Here is a 9,676-nt window from a genome sequence, read left to right as displayed (position 1 = left end):
AGGGGTGAAAAGAATAAAGTTTTGTCCATCTTTGTTCATCATAGCTGAAAGTTAGAGAAGAGAAAGGAGAGGAGAAAACTCTTGAGTATTCGGTCATTAGGAGGAGGAAAATTGAAGGTAAGTTCTTGGTACCTTGCTTCTATTTTGAGGTTCATGAGTTCATCTTGATTCTACCTTAACTCTTGAAGCATATTTTGGTTTTTAGTTGTGTTGTGAGCATTTAGTCATGAATTAAAATGAAGGAAATGGTTGTTGTTTCATGTTCTTTTGATGAAAAATGGAAGATAGGTGAAGTTGAGCCAAACAAATGAACATGCATGTGCCTTAGATGCTAAAGAGAAAAATCGGCTAACATGTTGTGCTTTAAAATGATGAAATGGAGATTATACTTAAGTAAAATCATAGATATGTGATGATTGATTGGTGATATACATGTTTAAATAACAAGCATGCAAGTTAGGTGTGAAAGAGTGATTTGGTAATAAATCTGCTTGGGACAGCAGCAGTAACGTGACTTTAGAAAATCACCATAAATTGTGGGAGAGGAATTAGAAGCTTAATAAATTATGTAATTAAAGCTTAATGAGTCTAGTTTCAAATGAAATAAACGAGAATATATTTTGAATTCTGTACAATGAGAAATTTGATTTGAAATGAAGAGTGGTCAGATTAGTCAAACAGTGAAACATGGGAAACTTTAAGAAAAATCTGGTATTGATTGGCCATACCAAAAATTCTGAAAATTTTATGGATAGAAGATATATGAGTCTATTTTCATGGAAAATTAAAGGCACTTGATTTGGAGTTTCGTAGCTCCAGTTATAAATAATTTAGTGACTGTTGCTCAGGAAGACAGCTTGCAGTGAAATTATGATTATGTGGTAAACATTGACAAAAATTTGTTAATGAGTTGCTTATTGATTTCTTATAAGCTTACTATGATCTGTAGGTGTGGTTGGCCGAATATTGTAAGGGGTTAATACGTAGTTTGTATTTGAATAGTTAGATTAACGTGTTAATAATCCAATTGTAGGCGGTTCGTGTGTGGATCTCGTCAGCATATCGTCGCAAACAGGTGTGTAACTGACACCCTCTCATAGACTAGATTGGCAAAAGCCGAAATGCCGAAAAGTCGGTATTTTGGGAATTTGCGAGTGTGCGAATGCTCGTAAGATAGTTGGGTTTGTATATTTGGTAATCTAAAGTAATAAACTGCAGTACGCGCGATTTCGTACATTTTGATAATTTGGGCTTAATGGGCCAAAGATCGGGTTCATGGGCCAACGGGCCCAATTCGGTAAGTATGCGCGGTAAGTGTTCTGATAGTACGTAAATAGTTAGGATATGCATGAAAACCCTAAAAGTAGCTAAATTACTATAATACCCCTATGTATGGAAAATTACTGTTATACCCCTAGGTGCAAAATTACCATTATACCCCTAGGGTTAATTTTGACTGAAAAGCATGACGATCTGATTCTGTATGATGTATGCCATGATTATATATCTGTTGCATGGGGACATGGGTTATATTATGGAGGAAGCGTTCTGGTGGCTATGCCACAAATATCTGATCTGGTGGCTCTGCCACATATATCTGTTCTGGTGGCTCTGCCACGATTATCTGTATCTAGTGACTCTGTCACATTATCTGTTCTGGTAGCGATGCTGCAAATTCTGTGGTGTGTAGCGGTTGGGTGGGTCGAGTTGTCTCCCCACACGGTGTAAGGTTGGTACGGGGGTGTATACGGTTGGATATGGTTGGGTTTCTGCATAAACATGTAATATCTGTTCTGTTCTGCTATGGGCCTATGGGCTTTATTCTGAATTCTGTTCTAGGCTAAAGCCAACTTATTCTATTTCTGTGGTTTGAGCTGATATAGGCTATGGTTGGGTTAATTTACACACTGAGTTTCCCCAAACTCACCCATTTTATTTTCATCCACGCAGGTAATCCCCAACCATAGTGGGCTTGGAGCTGTGAGGGAATTCGGAGTGGCCACCTGTTCTGAAAGTTTGATTTTCTTCTGGTGAACTGGACATCCTTTTATTTACGTTTGAAGTTTTGGGTTTTTAAATGTAATAAGGCCGCTTATTTATTTTTGATGGTTTTTTTATATGTATTACTAAGATAGGTAATACTTATTTTAACTGTTCAAATTGGATAGCTTTAGGGCGCGTTTTCAAAAACAACAGTTGATTTCAAAATAACACGACAACAGGCAAAGCTTCCGCAATGAAAGTATTTTCCAAAATTAATCACTTTTCCTAAAAATGACTTAATCAAATCGGTTTCCTAGAAATATCCATGACGTTAAGGTGTGGCAATGGTGGTATGCATGTCTAGGATTGGATCTGAAGGGAGCTTGGTACTTAAGCAGTCCGATGGACTCACCACCTCTTTTCCAGTTTCCTACCTGGTGCACAGCTTCCATTCACTTTAACCCTTAATGAATTAATCTTTTGAACATCAAGTACGATTTTCTGGACTTAGAATGAAATTTTTTTTTTACGTTTTTGATGTGGCATGCCGGATCTGGCCATAACTTCTGGGCCGGGTTTGGGGTGCTACAGCGCAGACCCGGCCTATTAAATGGGTTAACGCACGGACCTTAAAGCTGTAAACGGCGTCGTTTTTTAAACAATGGATTTAAATCCTTTTTTCCATTCGTTTCCCAAAATACAGCCAATCTTTCAACAAGAAACAACAGCCCTAAAATTAATCTGCTAGGGTTTCTAGCATCCGCCGAATCCACCATTTCTTTTGGTGATCGATGGTGCACCAGCAGTGACTAAAAGCTGTAGAAGACCACGCTCAAAAAGATCGAGTAAGCCATTCTATTTTTTCTTTTAAAAAAACTCTAGATCTAATACCATTCATTCAAGAAAGATGAAGCCAAATATGAAAACAAACACACTTAATACCATCCGAGCCTCGCCCGTAATGAAGCCAAATATGAAAACAAACACACTCAATACCATCCGAGCCTCGCCCGTATCTCAATATTTTAGAAATATTTGGGATTTCATTGGCGTCGTTTCAAGTATTCATTTTATTTTATATGCGAAGATTATAAGCAATTCAAAAGAAGAAAAAAAATAAGAAATCACCTTTGGAAAACTTTTGATTCTCTCTTTTTGATATTCAGTGTGCGTGCGTAAGATGTGAAAAATTAAAGGATTACATCAATGGCTTTTTATAGACAGATTTACAAAATAAATAAAAGATTTGAAAATCCTATTTTCCTACTGTCATTTGCTGTGAATTCTGTTATTGGCTCCTTCTGGTGTATTCTTTTGCAGGTTCGGTTGTACGGAGAAGATGACCCGGTGAAAAAGAGGCTGCATACGGGGACCTCACGTAGGAAGCCCACCCTCTGGTGCCATTCTACTGTATTCCAGAAGCTTCTGGCACTCTCCGGCTACTGAGCTTCTTTTTGGGTCTTGTTGGGCCTCGGGTTTGGGCTATTTGTAAACTGGGTTGGGGATGTGGGTTTATTGGGTTAGGATTTTGGGTGTAATTGTTGGGCTATAGGTAATTTGTAAATAGGTTTGGGTTTAATTTAGGCCCAGAATTTTGTAAATGGACATTGGCCCCATAAACACTTTAATTTATTAATTTCTGTTTGATACATATTTTTTTTTCATTTTTTTATTATTATAAGTCCGGGCAAATTAGGCCTATTACAGAGTCTATATTGGACCTATAAAGTGCAGCATGAAGCTAGCACTCTCCAATACACCAACATGACCCATGAATGGAGCAATGCTCTACATTCCTTTATCCCTCCACATGTCACAACATCAAACACATATATGAGTACTCAAATCCTATGGCATGCTAACTATATCCAATGTTTTCAAAGGTTCACAAGGCCAATATATCCATTTCACACATTTATTTTATGGTTTATGCACACTACACATATCATGCTTTACCATGGCCAAATACTTACACATATTTACATATTGCACTACAAATGCTAACACTTTGCTCATTTATCCAACTTTACTTTCACACCAGAGATGTATGCATAATACCAACTATCCATAAGGAATATTCAATCATATATTCAATACATATATGCACATCACACACTTTAGCATATTATAACACAAGTAAGCTTATTTATAGAATAGCAAATATTAAGTAGGAACACTTACTTCAAGGACTTAGATTAGATTATTTGATCACCTAAACCCCTTTTAACTCACTATTTTGTGCATTAACTATAGCATACAAGATCATTCACCTTAGCAACTTGCTTACACAACAAAGCTCAAGTAAGCTTTTACTTGCCTTTGTCCTTGTTTGTGGAGGCTCCTAATTGAGTTGACACTTCACATACACATAAAACATAATACAAAGGCATTATAAACAACATCAAACACATTCAAATCTGATAAACCATAATATATACATATTTGTACCCCGTGCTTGGCATATTTATGGATGATTTTTCCTTGGTTTCATTGAATTTGGTGCTCCTAATCCTTTAATTGCATGTTTTATACTCAGGAGAGCTTAGGATAGCAAAAAGAGCGAGAAACAGGCCAAAAATGAATAAATTGGGCCTAAATCAGTGTTTCACACGGCCTAGGCACTTTCACACGGGTGATTCACACGCCCGTGTGTGACACACAGGTAGACCACACGCCCGTGTGTGACACACAGGTAGACCACACGCCCGTGTGTCATGGCCATGTCAACACTAAACCAAGTCAGAATTACACACGGCCTGAGCACCTTTACACGGGCATGGCACACAGTCGTATCCCTATCGAGCCCAAGTCTAATTCTACTCGGAAAAGGCTAATTTTAAGGGTTTTGAAGCATTCCAAAGTCTATATAAACACCTTAGAAGAGGATTAAAGGGGACACGGAGAGGAGAACATAGAAAATACTCAAGGTTAGCCAACGGAATCATCTCGAAAGTAGGATCTCCTTCAAGACTGAAGATCTCCATTCAATTTCTACCGAAGTTTTTGGGTTTCTTTATGTTTTGTTGTTTTCCCAATTTTGAGATGTTTCCCTCTATTGTTATGAACTGAACTCCATAAATAGCTAAGGGAGATGAAATCTAAGATGAATCTTATTACTATTTGAATTATATGATAAATACTTGTTCTTATTCTTAATTGTGAATTTAACCCTTGCTTTAATATTCCAGGATATTAATTCAGGTTTTTGATGTGCTTATTCAGAGGAGGAAAGTTCCCTGTTTAAGAGTAGATCGCCCATAATTAAGCGGAGTTGCATGCAATCCTAGAGATAGGATGACATAAATCTGCCGGATTAGAGTCAAATCTAATAAGGGGATCCATAAATCGAGTTAATGCGACGATAGGGGTTTTAATTAGAAAGAAATTTCGATTAATCAACCTAGAGTCAGTTGTTTTTAGTCTTGAGAATGATATTTAACATAAATCAGGGATTTCTACGGATTAACTCAAGTGAATAAATCGTCTAATTCAGAAGTGATAAGTGAAGTCTAGATGGATTCTTCCTTAGGTATTGTCTTCTCCATCGGTTTTCCTAAAGTGTTTTCCAACTTTTATCTCTGTCGTAATCTTAGTTAATTAGATAGTTAATTTTAGTTTTTAAAACATCCCTTCAATTCTCAGGCTAGATAATAAAAAGATAGTAATTACTAGTACTTTTAGTCCTCGTGGATACGATATTTTCGGTCTCACCTCAACTATACTACTGTTCGATAGGTGTGCTTGCCTTAGTCGAATTTTTAGTTAGTTTTACGACCATCAAAATCCCTACAAAATCACAGATCACGAACTATTAAATTCTATAGTAAAAACTTAGCTAGTTTTACAGAAATAGATGTTTAGCCACTCAAATCTCTTTTCTAAGCTTAGATTTCAACTTCATACCTCTTAAATATCACCTAATTATAGATCTAAACCATCAATTTTATCTAATTACATATATTTAATTTTTCCGGAAAAATAAAGCTTATGTGATCTTTTAAAAGGGAAAACGTTTAATTGGTTTAAATTACTAAAGTATTTGTTAAATCAAGATTAAAAATCATTTAATTAGATCAAAATGAGTTGTAAATCACTTTAAAACATAAGTTTAGCTAAGAAATACGAGATCTACCATTTTCAAGCCAAAAATCAACTTAAGATCAATTGATCTATTGAAATCTTGATTAAATCTTTTAAATCTTGAATTGAAATAATAGATCGCTTAGTTTAATTATAAAAAGTTAGAATCTCACCTCCATTATGCAAAATCGACAAGCTATGAAGCTAATTTGAACTGAAACGTGTGAAGATCTCTTAAGAAATTGAGGATGAAAGCGTGATTAATCCTTAAAATTGAATAGACATTTTGTGTTTGAAGAGCTTGAAAATCATAAAGGATGAACTAAATTTCGGGAGAAAAATCTTGATTTGGTGTTTGGGAAAATTTTGTTTAAGATGTGAAAATGAGAGGGAAGGGACGGTGGGGGTTGTTAAATAGGCAACCAATTTTTAACAATTGAGTCATTGCTCATTTAACCACCTCCAATTTCTTCCTTTTTTTTCAAATAGGTTCTTATTTTCAATTAAAACTTATTTTCTATGTTATTTTCAAATCCAATCTTGTTTGTAAAATCTATCTTAACCAAATTAATTCCCGAACACTTAATTGTAATTTCTTAACCTAAAATTTTAATTCTAATTATTTTAATATTTTATTTTATTAATTCCTAATTATATTAATTATCTAGCCTAATTACGATTCCCAGCTAACTAACTCTCGGTTTACTGACCCGATTCTACTAACCTAGTTTTTGAGGTGTGACATCAACATGATATCGACTAAAAGCATAAATTTACCAATAAGTCTTATTTATGGCCACAATGGCATCTATTCACATTTTCACATTAATAATATAATTTTATATATCAAACCATGCTTAGTAACACGTCCATAGCAATTATGTCCATACCATATTTTTATTTTACGGGGCATTTCTTAACTAACAAATCCAACATAACACATTATGGACTTATTTTATATCTTTTAAACCATGGAATTTGCATATGTTTATTACAAATTTTCATTTCATATTTATCACCTATTTTTTACATAATTCATCAACTTTAATATAAGATAAATAAGAGTATCCAAGGTACTTACCTTAACGGATGCTCTAAAACACTTAATCAAGCTTCCATGAGCTCCACTCCATCATCATTCAAGCTTATAATTTCCATAAATCAACATTTCCATACAACAAAAAAACAGTCAAAAATTAATATAAATTCCTTCTAAGCTTTCTCATGACAAATCATAGCAAATATAAATCTAATGTAGATGTAGGAAACCATTTCTTACCTTATTAGAGCTTTCTCACTCAAACCATGAATTGTCCCGCTAAAACCCATGAAACCCTAGCCTACCATGGCTGAAATTGATAAAGGACATGAGCTTAAAGGGATGATTTCATGAAGATTTCAACATTATCTCAAGGTGGGTAATGGAAATTTTTGAGAGAAAATGGAGAAATAAGCGAGATGGAGAAGAATAACAATGGCAGTACTAGCTACTGCTAACAACTTAAGTCCAAATTTGTCAATTTGAAGCCCATTTCCTTAATACGGAGTTCCCGCAGTCCAAAATAATTCCTAATGCAAAATGTCATATTTAAATATTATTTCCATCATAAAGGTCTTAGGAATTGACCAAATAACCTTTTTACGGCAAAATTACCATCTTTTCCCTTTTTGACATTTTTAGCAATTTCTCCTCAAAACTTGATACCTAAACTAATTCAAGCTCATACTTGATAATAAATAGTTACTATAAGTATTTTAGTGATGAAAATGACATTTTTCCCTTTTACCAGTGAGAACAAGAAATTAAATTTAGTCTATTTACTTTCAAATTTCTTTCTATTTAGTCCAAAAGTGATTTTTTTTCACACTAACTTATAACCCAATATGTTCCCATGGGAAATAATCATTGATAGCTCATTTTCCCGTGTTGGTCACATTTTCACTTTAATCTCTAAACTTTTTAAAATTTGCAATTTGGTTCTTTTGTCACATTTCCACTTCTAAATTCTTTTCAAAAAATTTCATCTCAATTATCAACTTTGATTCCATAAGATTCCTTTATCCAACTCATTTTTTAAATCTTCTCATTGATTCACTTAATTCGTTATTGGAATAATGACATGTGTCCATTTGAAAATTTTGGGATGTTACAACTCTCTCCCCCTTAAGAAAATTTCGTCCTCGAAATTTCGTCTAGGAGGTCATCAAGTAATTCTCTTGTCGATTCAACGGTCTCATCAAAATCCAGCTTCAGATCTTCTTCCTTTTTCTTTAATCATCTCGAACTCATATCATACCAATTCTTTTGAAAATTCTTACCAAGCAAAATACTTAATTTCGTTTATAGAGTCTAAAAAACTCCATTAGTTACATATTAAATAATAATCGTATATATATACATAAAGAGAAACTAATATTTTTTTTCTTTTTAGCGACATGACAATTCCTAACTAGTTATCTTTTTAAATAGACTCAACAGTTTGACTAATGGTTAAACTAATAGAGATGCCAAGTTGGGAAAACAAAATTAGTTTAGATATTACTTGTGACCAAAAAAATGCATAGGTACTGAAATCGGAAAAGCGCAGAGTTTAGATACCAATTTAAAGGTTAAGCCTTTTTTTTAATTAGTCTTAATGGTTTGACTAACTGTTGGACTAACGAATGTACCAACTTAAGAAAAAGTAGTTTAGGTACCACAAGTTGCAAAAAAAAATGTATCAAAATGAGAAAAATTGTATAGTTTAAGTACCAATTTGTGGGTTAAGCCTAATTCTTTTAATGTCTCTTAATGGCAGGGCCAAGTAATTTTGTGATGGAATCAAACTTTAGAGACTTCATTAGGAGTCATGGTATAGTTCAAGGGCCAATTTATTATTAAAGGAAAAGAAAGAAAGAAAAAAGAAGCTAAAGTTACAAAAAGAAAAAACATTATTGGCTAAATTTATCATTATGTCTTCTTCTTTTTTTCCTTAATATGTTGTTTATCTGCTGCGAAATTTTAGAGATTCATTTTGGTCACACTAACTTGACTTATATTGACTACAATAAATATAAATAAGGTTGAGCTTAAATAATCTCTTATAATGTGGAAAGCATGATGTATTATTCTCTTAATAAGATCTTGTAGACGAATTAGATCTAAACTACGGAATCAATCAATTGTGTTTATTGATTACTTTCCTTTTTTTAATTTTAAATTGTTTTTTTAAATCATAAGTCACCACAACAAAATAACTTAGCGCTTACAAACTTTTTTTAATAAAAAAAAAGATTATGTACAACCAAATCCAAAATATAATACCTAAAAAAAACTTCATTTCAACAAAATTTATTTACACTTATCCAAAATTTGTGATTCAGCTGGACAAGTATGAAAATAAGAGGTTTGTAAGACTTCTTCGCTTTCAAGTAAACTTAGTTACTCTACAAATAATGTATGTATATTATATAGAATATTCTATAATAGATTACAATTGGATTCTTTCTGTCATGATTAGTGTCCTATTAAAACACGTAACAGCGAAAGCATCATGTAGAAAGTTTGGTAGAAATTTTCATCAATTTATAAAAGCGATATTGTCTGTAAGCTTCATGTATGTTCACATTTTGA

Source organism: Gossypium hirsutum, chromosome A09 (assembly GCF_007990345.1).
Source record: "Gossypium hirsutum isolate 1008001.06 chromosome A09, Gossypium_hirsutum_v2.1, whole genome shotgun sequence".
NCBI classification, from domain to species: Eukaryota; Viridiplantae; Streptophyta; class Magnoliopsida; order Malvales; family Malvaceae; genus Gossypium; species Gossypium hirsutum.
Note: the sequence above shows the minus strand (reverse complement) of the source record.